The 21,756-nt window shown below is 38.8% G+C and overlaps 1 protein-coding gene across 1 annotated transcript in view; it reads right to left on the reverse strand.

The window, feature by feature from the left end:
* LOC124155438 (5-hydroxytryptamine receptor 1-like) overlaps positions 1-21,015 on the reverse strand; it is a 102,966-nt gene extending 81,951 nt beyond the window's left edge. The window contains exon 1 of the mRNA XM_046529254.1: positions 20,857-21,015. The gene's annotated coding sequence lies outside the window, so the exon portion shown is untranslated. The remainder of the gene's footprint in view (positions 1-20,856) is intronic.
* Between the last annotated feature and the right edge of the window lie 741 nt (positions 21,016-21,756).

Raw genomic sequence — 21,756 nt, forward strand, 5'->3', positions numbered from 1 at the left:
TAGTGACTAGGAAGCGACTCATTAGGAACAACGACCCCTAACGGTAATAGCTACAGAGAAAAAATCTGATTTTTTGCACAATAATGGTAAAAGATATTTTCAATTTCTCCACGCAGCTTGGAGAACAACTTTATGGACTTGCAAGTCACTATTCGAGGAGTACCAATATAGTTATATGACGATATCCATACGATATCCAAAGACCTTATTTTTTCGATTTAGTCCGATTTACCCGACTTTTCTTTCACTGACCTTCGCAACCCACTCCTGCTTTCCGAAGCCTGAAAAATACTTGCGGTGGAAATCTCACCGCAAATCCCCATATTTATTCAGAGAGGATCAGAGACACAAATCCGTCGTATATTCCGCGTGGAATCAAGTTCGGGGAATGGCGGAGGAAGTTCGTCGAAGTCGCAGCCATTAAGAGAGAAAGTGAACGACTATTACCGCAATCATTACGGCGATAATGGGCGAGGAGTGAAAGGCCCCTGTGGGTAGGATTAGGTATTTGCGGTGAACCCTCTCCTCCGATTAAGCTTTAATCCTCAAAAAGCAGATTCGAGAGTTCTATAGCTCTTTAAACAGCCCACTTAAACGGAAAATACATTGCAGTCCCGCAAATCCGAACACGTTTAACCTGAGCACCCAGTAGACACAAACAACTATGAGACGAAATACATCCAAAGAAAATGAACCTTTTGCAATTAAGAGTACTGTTTTTTATTTAATTTTTAACCTTAAACAGAGTACAATGCTTTCTTTTTGCACTAAGTTGTTATTTTGTAAACAGTGTAATAGTGCACAGTAATGGGGTAGACTAAAGCCAAACTGCTTAAATATCTGCGCGCTTATGCAATCTTAAATATTACATCACATAAACTCATTGAGAGTGACAGGAATAAATTAACTAATCTTGCTGCGCGTGGTATCCATGTATGGTTGGTATACAACCGGGGAGTATCTTCATGTTCACGGTTTTGTGTTATAAAGTGTAAAATAAGCCTTTATTAATTAAAATGGATTCCCTCTGATATTAAAACATTCAATCCATTAGCTTACATGTCCGTACAAATTGGAGAAAATGTTTGTTCAAAGAAAATTACCTAAGTTATTTACAGTACAGCTATTTTCTTTCTAGGCGTTTTGAACAAGTACAATAACAAAAAAATTTTGTTGGAAAACTTTTTTATTTTAATAGCTGACCATTATAGATTTTGATGTGCCAAATCCAAACCTGACCTTAGTTTTTTTGTATCACCCATAATTTCCAAGCAATATGTATTTAATATTTAGTGTAATGCCCCTATACGGTATACAGGGAAATCAATGAAACACTGTGTTACATCATAAAATTGTTTGTATTTACTGTTCACTACATCGTGATAAATTTGTCTGTATTTACTACAGCGTGATAATACAGGGTTCACTTGTCAACTGGAATTGGTCGACATTTTATTTCCCTTTTTTCCTTGAAGCTTCTTGTGTAGCTTTCTCTGCGATGAATCGCTTGTTGAACTTCTCGGCGAAGTACCAACAGTAATCCCCCATTATACACGTTCATTAGACCTATTTTTTCCATTTTATTATAGCTATAAAAAAGCTGTTAAATTCTAACAATATTGCTTGATTTCATAAATTTAACTGTAAAATGTGAATAAATGGTGGGTGATACAACTTCAAAACCATCACATTTGGATTCAGCAACTTTAAAAACATAATAATAAGGTATTTTCAGTAAAAAAGTTTGTTTCTTTTTGGCCTGTGAAATTCATTTTTGTTCAAAGTTTGAAATATAGCACGAAATATAAATTATGAACTATGTACAAAATTCAAAGCTGTGTTTAAGGTATATTTCAGATGTGGGTAGAGACTACGGCCGAACGTGCAAGGCGCGCCTATGAGTAAGCAGCGCGGTGCGTCGAAGAATAGCGAGCAGAGACTTTTCAAGTTATGCGTTCCTATTCACTGCATACGCTTGTGATTAGTTCTTCCGTTTCTAACCGGTTTTTTTAACCATTATTTCGACTGAACCTAACAATGAGTAATCCGATCAGGTTTCACTCCCAATTTGTTCGGATAAGCGGGACTCCACAGTACTGATATTTCAGATGTTTCGATATCGGCCTTATGCGTTAGGACGCGAATAGGGTAGCTTCCTTCATCAAAGAAAACGAAAGGCATTGATTGCGATTCGTTACCCACCATTAGTGTATTCAAAATATACAAATTATTTCGTTTTAGAAATAGCGGTTTAAGCGAATGGCAATGGTCCATTTTTATCCTCATTTGAAAAAGGCCAGATTGGCGCCCATGCGATGCCACTCCACGTGACGTCACAGGGACCTAGTTTCTATACGAGTAGATAGGAGTTTTACATCGTCTGAGATTACCAATGCATGTATGAGGCACAGAGCTCAAGGAAACGTCTCTTAACCCATTATTCCCCAGGCTGCACATAGGGCTTTTAACTCCGGTTATTTCGTATTTTACGGTTAATTATGGCCTAATTAAGATTACTTTTCGGACAAAATTAATATATTCAGCATAATATATGATTTGCATATAGTTGCGTTTACGCAACGCTGGGAAAACTCCGGAAAATGCAAGCAAAAAAAATTTGAAAACTTAGGTTGCATATTTTATTTTTCATCGTCTTTTCTGATGTAATGTTCAATAATATGCTGCTCGGAATTAGACGTGGCGCTTTGAACAACATAATTATCCTTGATTTGCAAATTTGACATCTTCGCCGGGAATTATATGTAGCCTGCGGATGAAATGCCGTATTCTCCCTTGACGGGCATGCTGCGGTTAACCCTACATACATGTTATTTTTCCTAAGGTGTCCCGCATGTGGACACCGATTTTTATGCCAAATGTCATCAGCCATTGTATTGGAAACGATTTCTAGTCTCAGTAAAGTTTTACGATCTCGGACCGAAATTCTAACTGAGGAATTGCTTTGCCTGTGATTTAGGCATAAAATCACCACGGATTCACCACTGCACTGTCAACCCCTTTTTGGAATAGAGGCCACCTCCATTTTTTGCTCATAAAGTGGATACGGTAACATACAACATAATTATCGAGAAAATCTACCCCTCCCATTCCCTGATTGTAATCGTTGATGATATTTCGACTTTCTACGGGAATCTCCGGGAATTTCTTTTCGTCCTTACTATGGGTACCATATTCCCATAATTTAAAGCAACAGCGATGACAGAGTTATCCTGCCATCGCACTAAGAGAATATTTTTTGACCTGGCAAACGAATAGTAGAAATCCCCGTTAGGTTTTTTGTCAAATCTCTCGAAGACATGAGTGCGCAGTTTTCCGTTCGATTTCCTCTTGCTTTTCCCGTTGAAAATAACAATTATCACTTAAGAGTTACTAATAGATTGTAACTGATGAAGAAATTATCAAAATACTTGGCAAGAATTTTCGGAGACTAACAAAAAAATTCAGCAAATTTATTACAACCCTTTCTTCTAGTGAACTTACAAATCCTAGGCATATCACTTTCAAGTTCCGCCTCACGATATGGCAAAAATTGATTGAGATAGCCTATAGATGAGGTCAGACACCACAATGTATAACCTACTCGAAATGGTTCCCCACAAATGAACATTTTAGCTGTATGCTACCTGAAATATGAAACCATTTGTTGGGAAAATTCCTAACTGAATGGAATTTTGGTTAAGCCTATTGAGAAAAAGTCCAACTTTCAAAAATGTATCACTTTGTGTAATTGAGAGTTATCGGAGAGCTGTCGATATTTATTTAATTCATCAAACCAAATCCTCGTCATAAATTGCCTCACAATTGCGACAGACATCTACTCTTGGCTTGTCCAGTACAACTTAGTGCGTGGTAATATATGATACCCCGACAACATTACCATTCCAGTTATTTTTTTTATATCTGCCTCACTCTGAGTAAATGTATAGTTATTAATCTCCTCAGCGTAATTATTGAGTAGCTCAAAATTAATTCAATTAATTTTCCACTGAGAAATAAGTGACGGAGCTCAATTGGTGAGTGGCCTCCATACTGAGTAATGAGTGTTTCTATTGCCTTTTTCACACAGAAATTCGGGACTCCTACGGATGTAGATTCTATTTTTTCACATTCACCGCTGTTTGTTCTTTGCATCTTTTACCTGGGCGTGCGCATTTACTGGACAATTTTTCTTTTGATACTGCTTGAGTAAAATATGATTTACCTTGCAGCACCTCCTGCAATATTCGAAATACTGAGAAGATGTAATCCCCATTGTAGTTCTAAAGTTAAGAAAATATAATAAATCGCCTCTCCTGTCATTTTATATTCTTCAGTTACCTTCTTGACGCTTCTTATAAATTATACGCCTGAGGCGTAGAAATAACGAATAAAACTTTCTTCAATTTTAAATCTGAAGGAAACCCCTGAATAAATTATTTAGCAAAAAGCCGAGCAAAAACTACTGCGGTATGATTAATATAATTACTGGATGAGAATTAAAGATGCATTTCAGAGGATAATTTCACTGATACGAACCCAACTGAAGCTAGATAGCCTTACATTACATAAGCGATAGAAGAAAAAATAGGTAACTCAGGATTGCACGGAGAAAATTCCAATGAGCGACTAGAGGAACGCTCCACCTTCCATCACAATCCTGCTTCAACTAATAGGTTTCTCACCCTCTCATTCTACCATCTCTGAAAATGAATGCATCTGAAGCTGAATTTAACGTCAACGAAGTAATCCTTTCACTCAACGACATGGGAATGACATTGCCCTGTATCGGTTCCACGTGCGCGCGCAACAGTTTGACTCCACGAAGTATCATAGTGTTCGATGTAAAATTCGTACCGATGGCCATGTTGGAATTCAAGATACCAATCACCCTTTATTATGCAAACTCACAACCTGTGAGTGCCACAAATGCATCTAAACTGCCTCCAAAAGACTACGTTGTCGATTAAAAGCCATATTGACGATTTTCGTTATGCTTTGAGACAAGCCCTCTGGTCTACCAGAGAATTCTCATCGTTGCGTAAACGCAACATTATTTACAACAACCATATTTATACCAGTAGCGATGAAAGTTCGTGACAAAAATAAACATGATGAATAAAGAAGCTTAGAACTAAGAGAAAACATTACCTCTAGCAAGATCGCCCAATAAATCTTTGTAAAAAAATATTTACAGTTTGTAGTACTTCAGCGCTTCGAAATAGGCAAATTTCGGAGTAAAATAAAAATTATTATTTTGATGAATATTTTTCCAAAAATAACTGAAAAAGAGCGAATGGTATTTCAGGAATTCAGAAACCCTGAGAAAAAATTATCCTGAAGCAAAGGTTTTTTATAATAATTTCAATTCAATAATGTTGCGTTTACGCAACGCTGGGGATTAATGGGTTAATAAACACCTATCAAAACTGCCTATGGTCGGAAAGTTTCCTTCGGTGGTTAGAGTATTAATAATCCTTATTTAAGCCAAGTGCTACCTGCTAGCAGCCTGCATCGCAGCGGTGCACATACCCTCGCTCCAAGGTCACCTCCCTTTGCGACAGCGGCAACCAGAATGACGTCACACGGGATTTTCTCAGCATTCATACTTAGCCGTCGCGTTTTCGCGCGCTTGAAAATTTTCACTTTTCATTAAATCGCAAAAATAGATATCGCCATTCAAAAATCTTAAAGTGTGAAATTCGTACTCCAGGAGTAATAATCTTTCGATTTAGGCAATAAAAAAATAATAGGAAACCACCCTATTCCTATGAATACGCAGCGAGGGGTTAATGCTCCTGGATTAGAAAAACTTTCATACAAAATTTAACTTTCCTTTGTAATGCACGGAAGAAAATAGTTGAAAATAGTTGATACTAACCGAAATACTCTTTTTATATTATTATTCGAGAGTAGAGCAGTGTCTCTAGCTGAAAATCTGATTAAAACTATTTTTTTTGCATTTTCACTGAAAAGTAAGTTATCCCTTTTAATTTTGTCTGCTGTTTATAGTTCCCAAATATGTATCTATCTTTAATTAGTTCATATTAACATCTTTAATGTTTATCAAGCAAATTTTGAGCTTTAACGGATCTAGTAATACATTTATGTTTGGTGAAGCCGCATTAAAAATCACACCCCTCAACAAATCACGACGAAGTCTTTACAGGACACCAATATTTTTATATGAAAAGAGAATAGAATACTACTATGTCCTCACAGCATCACTCTTGCTGCCAAAAATAAATTAGCGCCAATTACGTCTGATTAAATTCATGCGAATCTACCGAGGAGCGAATAATAAAAACATCTTATTAACTACAAATATAATTTCCCAAATCCACCGAAAGGGAAATTCAAACTGCAGCTTTGAATACCTAATATGTGGCTTATTCGTATTCAATTTAATCTGGAATTTTTATTTCCCTAAACGATTGAGTAGTTAAAAATTTGGATCTCATTCAGAAAATACAACAAAGTTTATTGCTCTTATCTGCAGGCTACCATACAATTATCTTGCTTATTTAACTCTGAGGTTTAAAATTATTTCAATTAGATGATAGCTGACGTTCGGGAAGGATGTAGTACATTCACGAAAGATAACTAACCCGTATTTTTCAAGCAAAAATTTGTAGAAATTCGTTGCAACATTCTGGAGTGGATCTGCTACTGGATGTTAAAGACACTTCGTCTGATATAGCCTTAAAGATCAAATAAAAATATTTATATTCAAGTTTTATGAAAATTACATCAAAATAGAGATAAAAATGCCCCTTGGCTGGAAATGGCTAGAATGCGGAAAGCGTAGGCGTAATATAGGTTGGATCCACTATTTCATGGGCTCCGTAGACAGAGATCTTCGATAATTTATTCAGATTAGTGTAGGGTTCATCCATGTCACGCCAACTCAGACCTTTCTCCATCTCAACACCATCATTAAGTGCCGCTTTCCCTCTGGGAACCTGCGTCACACTACCACGCGGAGTCCATGTCCCAATGATTGTGTCTGCCGCTACTCAGAGAAGCAACCGAAGACCAGCATAACGGGGTGCTCTTTTAAAATTAAAAAGGTAATTTCTTTCAACATGTATAGATAAGTAATTAAATTTATTAACGTATGCAAAATATGACTTCATAATTCTCAATATTCTTGTTGCTACAGAGCTTCAAAGTTCGCAAAAATTGCTAAATTATTTCACATAACTAAGAACGCACTAAGACGTTAGAATGCGAGTAAACAGATTCGCTCCATGGCAATAACAAAACAGCAACGGTGATAACAAACGTAATACTGAATCATTACTTGAAGGGTGAGTCAAAAACAGTTGTGAATAGTTTAAAAGTTTTTACGGTGCGTGTATTGCGCAAAGGCTGACTCCGACTTCGTACAGACGCATTCTTTCTGGGAACATTCTGAAGGTAGATTAATTCATGGTCGCTTATTTCTTCTCCAATAATGAAGATTTCTCGGGTGGAGAAGCCGCGAAATTGAAATGCAACATAAATTAACAGTTAATAAATTTGAGCGTTTGCACTGTTGGTGCTAAGGTGACACCAGAAAATTAAGTGAGAACAATAATATTATACTGTGGAAATCGCCGTTGATGAGGAGGATGAAAAAGTATTAAGCGCTATTTGCCAAGACTGTGCCGCATCTTCCAGTATGCGTACATTCTTTAAACCTGCCAATTATTCAGGATAAATTTATATGACTGATAATGAAATTAACGTATAATACTATGAAAAAATAAATTGTACTGAGATACATGGGTTTTTCTAAAACTGGGACAAACAGTCTACTGATAAGTGACACGTAAACGTATTGTTTACTGGACTCTGACGTCATGCTCAGCCAACATGGCGATGGGTCGTTTGGAGCGCAAGATTACTATACGATTTTCAAAATGGGATTTTACCAATAATATGAAGGTTAGAGAAGAACTGCTTGCACTTTAATTTTCAGCACGAAGAATACTTCTTTATCGCATAATCATCCATTTTCAGTGGTATTACCCATTGGAGTAATTGCGGATTCGATGAATAGAGGAAGAAAATGTACAGTGATTTAGTGGGAAGATGAAATATTCGCGTGCACTTAATCTCGTGACTACTATTCTGCAATCGAAGTAGTAACGTGTCGATGACGTATCACAATAAGTGAGGAAAAATAGTAGGAAATGGAGAAATTATAATGAAAATGGTAGGTTTTGTGATAATAAAATGAGAGGACACAATAATACCATTTACTCCAAAAAAATTTCCCAGTTGTAATGTAAAATATTAAGATAAAGTAATTGCAGATAGATGCATATTTGAGAATAATGAACAGCCTTCAGATCTCAGAGAGATAAAGAAATTTTCAGTGAGAAAAAGAATATAGACAAATTAGGAAAAATATAGTTTAAACTCAGTTTTTTATGATACCAATTGATGAGCTATGAATCTACATCCTAATTCGTGACTTATTTCTCAATCACTATCGATTAAAATTTATTTTTCCTGGAGTTTTACTACATACATGGCTCAAGAAACATATTTTGAATCTTATTGACACATCCAGGCCTAAAATAAACCATATGTGGAATGAACTTGAAATAAATATTGTGAAAAGTTTAGGAAGAGTAAACGCTTAGAGTTTAATAGTAAAGCTGTCTATTTCTTACAATAAAATAATGTATTCTTCCAAAAAAACGGATTCATAAAAAATATAAACTTATTTTCAAGTTAGGTGCAACATTTAAAAAAGGGATATTTTTAGGAAAGCAACAGGTTTTTACATGCACATCACACACAAGAAATGTTTAACAGAAAAACAATCACACTTTCTTTAACGTACAATTTTACTCTGGCAACAAAAGAAAAAGAAACATTAATAATATTAACGAACTAAATTTGCAGTGTTTATTCACGACTTTAACCAACATTTAGCTACTCTATGGAAAGTTGTATTAATACACCTCTAGGCGAGGAAAAAAATGGATAATGCCCTCACTGAATGGAAATATCGAACGAGAAAAGCCTATTTACATCCGCAAAGGTTCGGTTCAAGCCCTCCCTACCTGAAAGGTTCAAATAACAAGGGAGGAAAGGGGAGAGAGGGGAGGGTGGAATCGCGATGGGGTGAAAGACAGTAAGAGAGGGTTGGGGTGTGAGTCTTCATCTGCATAAGGTGGGATTAATTGCGGTCCAATGCAAATTTCACCCTCCTACACCCCTTACACTACACCACAGGTCTCACCACATACTATATCCTCCGTACCATTGCACATAATTAGTTAACGTATAAAATCGTTTCAGGCTTATTGTTGTGGAATAATGCTATATCCACGATTAAAACACAAACGGTAATTTCCACACTATTTTATTTAACACTCAGCCGACCATGGTTTCGACGCTTTGTGTCATTTTCAAGGTAATCCAACAAAAACTCTCTCGGCAACAAAAACTCTTCACTCCTCCCACTTCCCTCACTCCAATTCCATATGCCCCCACCTCCCACCTTGGACTGGGTACAGTATATATACCGAGAGAGTTTTTGTTGGATTACCTTAAAAATGACACGAAGTGCCGAAACCATGGTCGGTTAAGTGTTAAATAAAATAGTGTGGAAATCACCATTTGTGCAATCATTATTAGTTAAATATTTAAAAGAGTACGTCTCTCCGCTATGCGTTTCCATACGGCTGAATGGATTGCGACCAAAGTTAGTAAATAGGTGCATCACATACTCTCAAACCCCGATGTGCGACTTTTCGTTGCCTCCGACGCGTTCATTGCTTCATTTTCTCATTACCGAACCACAGAGTAGATATATACAGAGGGGACATTAGGTGGCAGTACCATAGTAATGAAAATGTAATTTACCAATGTAATGAAAAATCGCACGGTGGCCATATTGAAAATAAGTAAAATTATGCGGTAAATTCAAACCAAATAGTGCTAACGACTTACCATCCACCGAAAAAAGAGGGTTTAAAATTCAAAGTAGCCTAATTATTTATTTACTAATAAAGGTAGAGCAAAGAACGCCAAATCGCACGCACAAATCCGGCAGTTATTATGTAAATAACTGACAGTCTTGTTTCCTAAATCCGACCGACGACATCGAATCACCCATTCCTTGGACCTGCGCCAACACCACAAGTTCTTATATAACTTTTTCGATAATTTCATTTCGCATGCAAAATAATACTCGAATATAAGTTTAGTTTCTTCGATCAGCAACGTAACTCAGAAAAAATGTGAAATTACTTACCTCTCAGGGTCTTTAGAGACACTGAAGAAACTCAACTTTGCTTCCGTCATGCCCGCATTGTTTTTGCAGTTAATGGCTGAGCGCCAAGCAAAAAATTTTCTTCTAGTCTTATTTACCACTTCCTTCATTTTCTACGTTTATTTAAAATACTAGCACACTACGTGAAAGCATTGAAGAGTGGAGGAATAAAAAAAATTGTGCGACAACACTCCACGCCAAGAGCGAATGATAGCAGCAATAGCAACCAAATAGCAACTCAAGCCACGTTTCCTTATTTAGAACATGGTGAAATGCGCAATGAGCTGATTACCGCCTTCAGCCGTTTTGTCCTCTCTGTATATCCCTACTCTGTGACCGAACCGTAAAAGTGCGCTCTGCGCCTCCTATCGCCCATTCTCTACCCTCTGCTTACTCTCCTCCCTTCCGATAACATCCCCATCCACTCTGCTATGTTTGTATATCCTTGTGCGCGCTGTGTGCGGGGTGAAGGCCGATTTGGCCAGTTCTACATCTACATCTACATAATATCCTGCGAGCCACGGGTGTTTGGCTGGGGGTGATCAATCACCAGAATGCAGCATGCAATTGTACTCCAAAATGCACACCACATAGTACAAAAAACGTCACACATATTAACAAATTATACTACTATATGCTGTTAGAAATAATAATAAAATTAAGAAACATGCATTAAGTTTTACAGAGGTTAGTTGGCTACACCACAAGTCATACAATCTATTTATGAGTTCTATCGCTGCCGTTATAATCTCTTATTGATAGTGGAAAAAATGACATTCTGAATCTGTCTGTTCTACAATCTATCTCTCTTATTTTATTGATATGATCTGATCTTCCGTAGTGTGTTGGCGTCCGTAAGATATGGTTAACATCGTTAGAAAAGACACTGCTCTTGAATTTATCTAAACGGTTTAGTCTATTTTTCAATCTACGGTCCGACAGAGATTCCCATCCGAGTTTATGTAAGGGGTCAGTTACACTAACAAGACTATCGTAACGACCTTTCACATACCTGGCAGCTCTTCTTTGCACGCGTTCTAACTCTGTTACTAAGCCTTTTTCATGAGGGTCCCAAACACTGGCAGCATATTCCAGTTCCGATACCTCTCGCAACTTCAACTGTTTCCCACTGCACAATTTATTTCCATGGAATATTATAATTAGGCTTACTTTGTTTTTACTGAGTAATTTATCTTCTCTGATGGCATTGGTTGGTAGTATGTGAGCGAGGGAGGATTAGCGTGCGCATCTGAGTGTTTCCAGAGGAAAATGTATCATCGCTTGGGAAATAAATCCTATGATTTAATAACAGAGAAGCCATTTCATTAAAATGAAAATGGTTTAATGCCAAATTATCGTTAATGTTTTTGACATAGGAAATAAGTTTTTTGATTGAATAAGAATAATTAAGTATCGCGTCATCATGAGTATGGAGTAGTGGCGGTGATTGTACTATTGCATAATCCATTTTTAGCATTATAAAGCAAAAATGCTCTGTTTCAGGTTACCTACACTTATTACCCATTTATTTCAAATTTGTATTTATATTTTAATTACTATCACATGAATTTCTTGAGCGCTGAGAGAGGATTTGTCAAAAAGGAAAATGTAAACTTATGGGATAATCGAAAAAAATCGCAGGAAATCTCGAGAAATGTTTCAAATGTATTATGTATGTACCTACTTCAAGAAAGGCACTCCTTCAAATTTTCGTAAAATCACATTTTTTACATCGTGCATGCATTGTTGGTCGCAGTTATCGTCGGGGATGGCTGGGAAAAATTGGTTGGGGAGGAGGGATGATCGCGATGGAGGGATGAAAGTGAAGGGGGTGGAAAAACGAAGAAGCGCACCCTTGGTGGGTGGTGGTGGGGTCGCTCCTTACTTATCCTCGATCCCCATTTGCAACAGACGGAGTTAATCGCTTTTCCATGCAAATTTCCCACTTCGCTACATCCTAACTTCGGGGCATCCCTTTCTCTCAACGAAATCGATAGGAAACAGCGGCGGATGGAAAAAAATATATGTAAGGCCCATCCCCCCAGCAAATTGAGATTTTTTTGCTGACGCGGTGAAGAGGGTAGCAGGAATCATTTGCGCCGGTGGGCAGCTGACGTTTCTCCCTCGAACCAATCCTTACCCCCTCGCACAGCACATCCGGCCAAGAGTGCTTGCCTAAGCAAAGCAGATCGAAGTAAGTGAAGGACCATCTGCAGGAGATCTCCGATGTGAGGCGTGTTTGGGGTGGGGCTGTTGACCTTACGCAATCCTCATCTTCCACAACGTTCTTCGCATCCATCCAGGCGCTCTCTCCAAATTTCCATCAACATCCATCCATTCGCCCATAGTAATGAATTCCGTGCCTCCTCTCAATGCGCGCTAAAGAGCTGAGCATTCGCTGGAGGCGTTACCTCAACGCTGAAATCAGGAATTGAGTGAAAACTAGAGCCGAGACGCACTCCAGTGCAATGACCCAGCTTCGTATTCTGGAATCGTCGAGGAACTTAAAAAAATCATAATTTAAGTCCCTATAACGGTCAGGGCGACACCTTTGATCCTTTGTCGATTTGAGATGAATGCAATTGGAAAACGGTGGGCCTTGTAGTAATTTGAATTCGTGACTTTTAATTATTTCGTAGGTCATACATGGTTGTAAAAGTAATTCTTACTACTTTGTATGATAATGCCAAGTTTAACTTAAACGGCCGTGGGGATCAAATCGATTCATCTGCAAGAAAGACTGTATTTCAAAGAACGGAATGTTGAATTTGACATTATTTCTGTTAAAAAATGCAATTCTATGCTCAGCTTTGTGGAATTGTAGCACAGAAAAAGAATTATCATATTACATTGTTACAGCATATATGTGCAGCTAACTTAGAGGCCTCACCGTGAAGCGCTACATTCCAAATAGAACTCTTCACTTGTCGTTTCTTTAAGCTCTAACATAAGCTCCTTTCTGTTCATGAACGCCTCCTTTGCTAACTCAGTTCTCTTCCTAATAACCCCACCACGGTGCCTGTTTTCTTCTATTGTGCTGCCCAAATAGCTGAACCGTTCTCACATTCATTGCTCGCACGGACTGCAATGTAGTGGATAAAAAAGGTACCCATGGAAAAATCATCGTTGCATACCACACGAAAGTAAGATTGAATAAGAATATCTGAAGTATATATTTTTTTAGTGGTTATTACTCTGTTATTGACGGTTGTTTAATAAATTTAGCACTTAAACATCCCCTCTGGTTCGTAACCCACTACCCTTATGGAGTAACTCTCATGTTTTTTGATCGATCAAACGGTTTTATTTTAGGTTGTCGAACAACAACGAATGAATGAACAACTTCGTTAAAACGCTAAGGAAGTTAATATCAAATTCTCATTATCTGCCTGAAACAAGTAACTTTTTATGTAGTCTTTCACACGGCTGCAAAGTTATTTAAACCAAGGATGAAGGTCTCCACTAAAAAAACCATTGGGCTTAGCCAGGATTCAAACCCAGATCTCCAAATCGAGATTGAGGTATACCATCAGTTACACTACCTAGCCATCTTCTCCCTCGGCGTATCTTAGGCTGGATTTTAGGTGTTGAAATCTCGAGTCAACACTTTCGCAGAGGAGCAGTGAGCTTACCAACATGCTACTAACATGTCTCATCGACAATAGGGACATATGGGTTCGAATCCCGGCCAATTCAAACGACATTTTTTCATCTTTGGTGTGAATAACATCCTCACTTGCTTAATTGAACAACGATATAACGAAATCGCTGCACTTTTTTCTAGCATGTTCCACACGATTATTTAAATTTACTCACTTAGTCTAAACTCTAAGTTTTCATGAATTCGATGCCTTGATATTACCTTGATAATGACCCGTAAATAGTTGTAAGGCAAGCGAGTAAATAATATTAACCGGTGAGAGTTTTGGTGAAGGTGACCAAACATCACAGAGTGAGTGAAAGACTATAAGTAAAGCAAACACGACACATCTTGGAATTAGTCTGATTTCGGCTTTCAATTCATTCTTCTCGTAGCTTTTACTACGCCTTCCCTCCTTTCAGTAATGAACCTATCATCCGTAACGTCGCAAATGCTTATCGTCTTCGGCACAGCCCCTTCGAGCGACGGCAAGCACTATCACTAGGCCATTGGCCCCGTAGGTCGGAGACGCCACACGAGGTTGACGGGAGAAAGCAGGCCTTTAATGACGATGTAGAGAAAGGTCTGACTAAGGTAGGCGTGAGGGAGGGCGAGAGTAATTTGAATAAATTACAGGAGATATCTCGACAGATCCAATGAAATTGCAGATTCAACCCTTAGATTACGACTACGCTCGCCATGTTCTGGAATAGGGATAAATACCATGACGACGCATCATAACGCGAGATTCCTGTTATAACCACCCGAAGGTCCCATCGTAAAATGACTGACAAGGAATTTTATTCACACTCTGCCATCTGGTATCAGAGTATTCTGTCTGATTGATGTGAACTACAAAATAGTATTATAATTTGTTCATCCGGATGAAATTATATTATTACCATGAATATGGTAAAGGGGAACTAAGGTAAGAATATAGTTTGGTTACATCCTTGATCAATGCGCTTGTCATAAAAAGTAGAGAAATGATTTGCGACCTCGGTTGTAATCCTATCGAAATGCCTAAATTAAAATAAAATAAATTTGCACATAACATAGACTGGCTTTCCCTTGGTTTCACTATGCTGCGATGGAATGCGTGGTGCTGCGGTGGATATCTGAGCACACTAGAATAATTAGGAAAAGGACTGTCATTACAAAAAGTTCCTGGAGAAAAGTTTTCGTTCGCTAGAGTAAGGTGACACACTCATCTAGCTTACGTAGGGAAACCATTAATATTCAGTACACTTACATCTTGCAGTTAATAAGGAATGTGTTTGTAGTTCCATGCAAACAGCACGGGGCAAAAGAAATTGTTTCAGCTTAAATATCTCCCCAGCATAGAAATACTCAATTATTCTCCATGAAGCAAAAATATCCATAAGAAAACGGAATGTTCCAACAATGCGGCGGCGGAAAATAGTAATCTGCAAGCAGTATGAAACACACTAGCGAGTAATTATTATTCCACATAGAATTACTCTGAAAAGGAAATGGAAAAGTCACTTTGTATGTTCATTTCAATCTTATTAATAACATTATTCTTTTAATATAACCGACCATTGTTTAAATTGGAAATGCAGCCATAAAGTTGTAAAATATTCGGAAACAGATCAATATAAGTATTTTAAAATCGATTTGAGAGCTCATAAGGGTCCCATCAATGACTGCATAGGCCTGCTCTAAAGTTCTTGATAATCATGGAGCAAGTTAAAAACACGCTAGGTACAAATAAAGCGTAAAATATAAAAAAAATGAGAAAAATGACTGAAAGTATGCCGGTGAATGATTAGTTTGTAAGTTAAGTATTTCGATAGCCGAATCCAGAGTCGTCCTAACGTACTGAGTGACTCAATTGTTGTCTGAGGAAGACATCAAACTCAGCTGTAGAACCGTTGGCATGGAGCCAAATACTCGGTCAAAAGCTCGAGTGTGCTTCATACTATGAAAAGAAGATTTATTTTGACCTTATGATGAATGTGTGCGTGTAAAAGCGGAGATAAAGTGTATTCCGGAACGCTTGAAGTGAGAGATGAGGATATATAGGACCTTATCGCACCTGTTTCGGCGGATACTCCGCCCCTCTGGTGATTGAGTGTGGAATTATGCGGATGCCGCGGGCGCAAAACCATTCGCTCACACACACTTCTCGAGCGTCATGTTCGCGAGAGCCATCTACCATCTGCGTCACTAGGTACATTACCACGCTGCAATTCAACATGTTGTCTCCATCATCCGCCAAAATATTTGACGTCATAAAGCTTCCTTTCACCCTTTAGGCACATGATGGCATGTTGTGGGTAGATTTTCGTAAGAAAAAGTTTTAGTAAGGTGCTATTTCGCACACCGCAGCGAATATATGGGACCCGGCTCTGAAAGACTTAATCCGCGTACTTAATAAAACGCAAAGTAAAGCTGCGCGATTCGTCAATAACTAGTACGGGAGTACAGAAAGCGTTACATAGATGCAAGACGGATTAGACTGGGAGCCGCTAGAGACTTGTAGGTTGCGCGCTAGGCTTAGAATTTATTGAGCAATTGAGATGAGATCTTATCATTAAGAGCGACACGGAGAACATTATATTAGAACCCGCTACATTTCCACGAGCAGCAGAAGCGATAAATTATTTTGCCGAACGGATAGGTACGGGGATTAGTTTTTGCCCCGAACAATAAAGGACTTTAATAAATGGTAGGCGGAACTTCCTTAGAGCATTTCCTTTTTATTTTCAAACGGCTGGTGTCCTAACACCCCCACAACACCCCAATAGGGTGGTTTCCTATTATTTTTTTACTGCCTAAATCGAGAGGTTATTACTCCTGGAGTACGCATTTCACGCTCTTAGATTTTGAATGACGATATCTGTTTTTCGCGACTAAACGAAAAGTGAAAAATTTCAAGCGCGCGAAAACGCGACGGCAAAGCAGGAATGATGGGATAAAGTCCGTGTGAGGTATTTCTGGTTCCCCCTGCCGCCTTGTGAGGTGACCTTGGGGCGAGGCTTGAGCGCTGATACGACTCAGGCTGCTAGCAGGTAGCTGAGTACCCTGCTAGCTGGTAGCGCTTGGCTTAAATAAGGATTATTAATACCTCATCAAACGAGGGAAACTTTCCGACCATAGGCAGTTTTAATAGGTGATTATTAAGAGATGTTTCCCTGAGCTCTGTGCCTCATACATGCATTGGTAATCTCAGACGATGTAAAACTCCTATCCTCTCGTATAGAAACTAGGTCCCTGTGACGTCACGTGGAGTGGAATCGCATGGGCGCCTTTTTCAAATGAGGATAAATTGACCATTGCCATTCGTCTAAACCGGTATTTCTAAAACCAAATAATTTGTACATTACGAAAACCCTAATGGTGGGTAATGAATAGCAATCAATGCATTTAGTTTTCTTTGATGAAGGAAACTACCCTATTAAGGCGGCTTGCGGGATAGAAAGTATATGTAAGATAAGTTTGGCGTGGTGGTTTACAAAATCAGGGCTTTTTCCCGTGTCCCCTGTTATTCATATGTCATTTATATTATTTTCACTTTTATCGCAGCCATAAGGAGGCGTTCATGAACATGAGGCGTTCAGGAAGGAGCTTCTGTGAGGTTCGCTTTGTAAGAGGTTAAAGAAAAGGTTAGTGAAGAGTCTGATCTGGAGTGTAGCGCTTTACGGTGCAGAAACGTGGACACTTAGGAAGGAGGACGAGAAAAGGCTGGAGGCATTCGAAATGTGGGTGTGGAGGAGAATGAAGAAGGTGAAATAGACGAAAAAGAGGAGGAGGAACGATGAAGTGCTGGACATGGTGGGAGGGGAGAGGCATCTTTTAGATGAGATGCGGAGGAGGCAGAAGGCATGGATGGAGTTAGTGCTTAGCGGGGAGGGGATGTTGAAAACAGTGTTAGAGGGTAGGATGATAGGTAAACAAGGGGAAGGAAGGAAAATAATAGGATTTTTAGGCAGAATGAAAGCAAGTAGGCCTTATTACGAATTGAAGAGGGAAGTGGTTGATGGGGAGGGAGGCTCCCAGAATTCTTCTCAAGTACTCCATGGAAACCTACCTCAATCGGTAGAATACTTTAATAATATTCACAAAAACCTGTTATAAATGCGGAAAATACCTGATTTACTATCTTTTAAATTTATGTTTCAACCAAATTAGCCAAAACTTGCTTGCTACATCTAACAATTCAGTTTCAAGACAATTTACACAATTAGAAATCCAATGAGGTCCTGCGAAGTGAAGTGGAGTTAGGAAACGTGTATGATTTTTGGCTCAAACCCTGTCGTTAAACTTGGTTTAAACCAAGTTTGTGACTGTGTTAAAGCCAAGTTTAAAAGAACTGCTGGTGCCACATGCAAAATCTGATCAAACCTTGACTAAACTTGTTAAACAGAAGTTTAATCATTTTCATCAAGCTGGCAATGGAGAGGAGTTTTAATGGCTAGGAATTTACTACGCGACTATTTTTTCGTAATATCATCGACAAATTCAAAAATGCCATGCCAATTCAAGTATTAATTTTATGCGTGACACCAAAAAAACCGTAAATCTGTATGGCTAAGACCATACGTATTTGTTATGATTAAGCATCAAGCCTCAGGTGATAAAAGATGCCCATTGGGAACGGCGAGGAATACGTTGCCAGACGACGCGACGCGCGAGTTAAATGAAGAGACAAGAGTGATGTGGCGAAACGATGGCGAGAGGGTCAGAGTGAAGGAGGGAGGGTGCTTTCCACGCGAGATGCGACGAGATACTCTCTGGGGTGAGAGAGATTCACGAGCTGATTAGCGCCTTCATTAGCGATGGGAAAGGACCCCCCCCGAAGCAGAGATAGATGCATCCGTCGCATAAATCGCCGAGGAAGGAAGAGAAGGGAGGCGCGAGTATTTTCCGCAGGCGAGGCATTCCACCGCAATCATTACACTCCTTACCGTGATGGGGCGCCGGGAGACACAGTTAGGCAACCACACACCGCCACGGAGACCAGATGTGTGATCATTCTAGCCATCTTCCTCCCTCAGGGCGGCACGGCACCATTTCTTATCTCTAGACTCCATGTCTCTATACGATGAATGGACGGGAAAGAGGTCGTGAAATTCGTCCCCCACTCATCACATTAGTACAGTGGATTTTGGGACTAAACCTCAATTACGAGCCAGACATCAAGATGCTACGCGTCTAATGAATGGAATGCATTCAATAGCATAAGCCTCAGCGTCGTAGAAGTTGAATTACATTCACTCACCTGAATACACCCACTTCCATTCCGTCAATATCATGATGTAATGCATGGACAATATTTGTGAACCATTGCGCCTCATCCTTAATAATTGCCATGGGAAAACATTTTCAATATTTACATGATGATGAAACCGATTTGTCAAAATACTTTATATCAAGAAACTACGACAAAACAGTGGAAGAAATCTAAGTAACTAATCGATTTTCGATGGGAATAAACTTTGATGGTTTTAAACCACTGAATTTCTGAGGCCTCAGAAGGAGAAAAAGCTAGGAAACATTACGAATTAGGGCAAAATGTTTGCGCGGATTAACTTGAGTCGTGAGTCTTAAGTCCCATTATAAACTTTAAAGTTGTCCTCTACTTGAGCAGCAAACAAGAGCGGACAAGCTTGCGATGAGCCTTTCCACATTGGCGCGAAAATTCAGGAATAACAAGAAATTACACAAAGCGGAGGGCTCCAGAGGCCAGGCCAAGTTGAATAATTATGGAGGAAGATTGGGGTTATCTGGGGAAGTTCGCAAGGAATCGAGAAAATTAGCAAAATATAATTTTTTATCTGAAGAAAGAGAATCTTAAGTACCAGTAAAACGGATTACCCGATAACGGATTTAAGATTAGCGGCTTTATCACCCACGAGGAGGTGAACCATCGTCATTTCAGCCGCATAAAGTCATGAAATGAACTTCCCTTTTTTCCACATGATGATAAAGGTTAATTTAAATACGATTATCGATTATTTTACTGCAAATTGAAGTTGCATTTGGGCTTTACAAATCCGCGGATAAAAGTTTTTACCAATTTTACCAATGTATCTTCTATATTATTTCTACTGTATATATACTTTTTTCTCAACTTATACGCAACCAAACTCTACAAATGAGGTACCAAAATGCACAGAATTTATCAGAGAACATGCGACGGCATATCTTACTTCCTAAATATTGATATTAATTCCTTAAATTGGTTTTCAAATAATTAAAAAAAAACAAAAACCGGTAAATATTCCTGACGTTAACGGCGCACAAACTGATACATTTGTTCATTTGCAACAATATCTCGCATTATTTAAATAACTTTTATCAAAATGCGGCTGATTCCACATTCAAGTCTCCTGTTGATACGCAAGTATGAGTCATCATGTGCGTCTAACAGAGGATAGTGAAATTACTTCCAATGTTGTGTTTAAAGAGGTCGTCTGACCTCAATTTGTACATGAACATTCCAATTAAATTTGTACATAAGACTCTGCCTTTTTTTCTACATTTTAAAATTAGAAACGCGCCTATCCCTCTGTGGACCTGCATTGAAAAGAGCGGTGGAAGCACGCTGGGAGCGGGCGCATCACGCTCGTAGTAAAATAAATCGCCAACATGAGTTTCACACGAATTTAGTTCGATAATTCAATCTCTGACGAATATATAAAAGCTGCTGAAACAGGTGAGATCGAAATCGTGCACGGCTAAATTATAAGAGACAGAAGAAGGCAGCTAAACAATTACATACGTTACCCATCCATTCTCCTGAACGCCTAAAATACCTAAAATCTCTTCATAATCGCATGGAGAAAATTTCCTGGGCGGAAATGCGTTAAAGCCCATCGATCACTACATAGGCATGAGTAGTCATCAAGAACAGCATGGCTCAGTTCATTGGTAAAGCATAAAATAAATGGATATGTATCATATATGTAATATGGCTTACCAAAGCAGAGTGCGACGAACCAAATGACCAAGATGGCCGTCTTGGCCCTTCCGGTGGTGGACTTGAACTTGAGCGGGAAGCAGATGGCGTACCAGCGATCCACGGAGATGAAGGTGAGGGTGAGCACGGACACCGCCACGGAGACAGTCTATAAGAAGAGGAGGAAGAGAGAAAGAAAGAACCATCACTCACAGAGGTAATACGTACTGAAATATGATAAGACAGTGGCCATGGATATGGAACATTGATGCACTAGTATTAGCTATTTTACACTTGGCAATACACCCGAAAATGTCCAATACTATGGACATCCAATCGCTGCGAAAATATTAAAAAACAAAAGTGAAAAAATGATATCTAAAATTCACTCCAAATAAGAGTTTAAAAAACTCTCAATCACACTGTAAGAAAAGGTGTTGCATAACATTTAAAATAGTTACAAGTTTCAAAAACATGATTTGGCGAAAATGAGTGAGTAATTATTATTATTGTAAGGGTGTCGCTTGCCGTCTCGTGTCAGTTCGGTTTCGGTCTCGGGGTAACAGAAGAATTAGACGCAGAGTCACGTTCAAGTGGCGGGTCGAGTATCTGGAACTCCTAACACCTCTCGCGTGGGATCCGTCTTCGCGCATGTCTCTAAAACCCTACGCCGATTAACACCTCGCAACCTCTCGCATGGGAGTTGGTCTCAGCATAATTCTCTAACACTATTCCGTTTAACACTTTGAGTGCCGGCAGCAAATTTTAAAGCCCTACTGAAAAATCCAGCCATTTTTACTAAATTCGTACATTTTTTAAAACATTAGCATCAAAAATATATTTATATCTATGTGTATTTCAGTAAAAATGGACTTTTCTCTTCTTTATGAATGAGTTGAATAACATTTATTGCTAATTTTT

Source organism: Ischnura elegans, chromosome 3 (genome assembly GCF_921293095.1).
Source record: "Ischnura elegans chromosome 3, ioIscEleg1.1, whole genome shotgun sequence".
Lineage (NCBI taxonomy): Eukaryota > Metazoa > Arthropoda > Insecta > Odonata > Coenagrionidae > Ischnura > Ischnura elegans.